This window comes from Triticum aestivum, chromosome 4B (genome assembly GCF_018294505.1).
Source record: "Triticum aestivum cultivar Chinese Spring chromosome 4B, IWGSC CS RefSeq v2.1, whole genome shotgun sequence".
Classification (NCBI taxonomy): Eukaryota; Viridiplantae; Streptophyta; class Magnoliopsida; order Poales; family Poaceae; genus Triticum; species Triticum aestivum.
Genome location: NC_057804.1, coordinates 550,346,869 through 550,348,357, shown reverse-complemented (window position 1 = coordinate 550,348,357; position 1,489 = coordinate 550,346,869).

The window sequence follows — 1,489 nt, the reverse complement described above, 5'->3', positions numbered from 1 at the left end:
CGACCGGGATGGGGAAGGAGAGCGTCCACGGCGAGGAGGAGGCGACGGGGATCCACGTCCATTGCAAATACAAGGTCCAATCCACAGTCCTACAACTAGTACCATCATCACATGCCATGCTATCCGTTTACTTGCTCTATGTGCTGCATGTACTAGACTGCTTAACATCCTGTTTGTATCTAATTTGATTTTATGTGTGTCACTGTCATCTCATTTTTCTACAGTTGTCCAAGAAAGGTAATAACCTGGAAGATGATTGGCCTCCAGACCCTTTTGACGGAGGCGCACACGACACTAGATTGAAAGCGAATGACCTCCTGAACATTCCTGAGGCAGATTGTACTCCGATGTTTATTAAGGAGCAGGGTTATTTCAAGCGCTTCGAGACGGACGGCACTCTTGATTGGTCGTTCCCCAGTGATTACATCAATTGTGCTCTTCTGAATGACTACCAGCGCCTAGTCCCTCGAAATTATGTGAGTTATGTGCTGATGCATGAGCGATCCTTCAATTTATGTTTGTGGTCAATTTGTTTTGACTGAAAATGGTCAACTGTATTAGCACAACTCTGGCTGTTATTAGAATCACATTGCTATGTCTAAGGAGCTTTAGTAAGTTTTGCTTCAAACAACACATTCAATGTTTCATGCTGTTCTGTATATTAGAGTGTGTAACTTATTAACTTGTCAACCTAGAAACTGGCCAGTCTGACAAATTCAAATATAGTGTGAACCGCCGAAATGTCCTCAGTGTTCACTATCTTTGTTTTGACGAAACGGCTCATTGGTAGACTCTTTTTTTTTGTAAGCATCTGATTTTGTTTCCTGCTAAATATTAGCCATTTCTTCAGTTGTTTACCATATCTGGTTTAGAACTAAATTAGTATTTGCAGCTCGAGGTCTTCAGTTAAAATATAGAGTAGTTGTTTAGGTTATGTATTGCCATTGGTTCGTCATTGTTTAAATTTTTCTAAGCAATTAGCAATTGGTTTCAATGCAGGGTGGTACTGAGTACATCAATTGGAGTGAGTACCATGAGTACTTGCATAGCTATGAGACTGAACAGGAATACGTCGAGTACTGTGAGGAATTAGCCAAGCAACTGAAGGTATGCATCGCAGATCATGTTAAGGAAATCTCCGTTTTTTCTTCAGTTCTCTGGAAATTTTTGGGCTAACAACCGTTATTTTTCTCTGGCAACAGTGGATGGAAGATTATCTACATTTTGACCGGCCATCTTTCAAGGTAAGTATGGACATACAAAAATGTTGTAGTGACACCATTATCTATATATGTTGTAGTACACTGATAACTTTGCTGTTGTTCAGTATGACTTCATCTCTTCCCGAGGAGCTTACCAGGCAATAAAGATTGCTGCTACTGGCTTTCGCGGAATCACTCCGGCTTTAGCTTACAATGGCTACTACGTAGGATCCCTCTCAGGCATTAGTTTATTTAGATTAGTTCTCACATGCTTTAGTTAATGTACT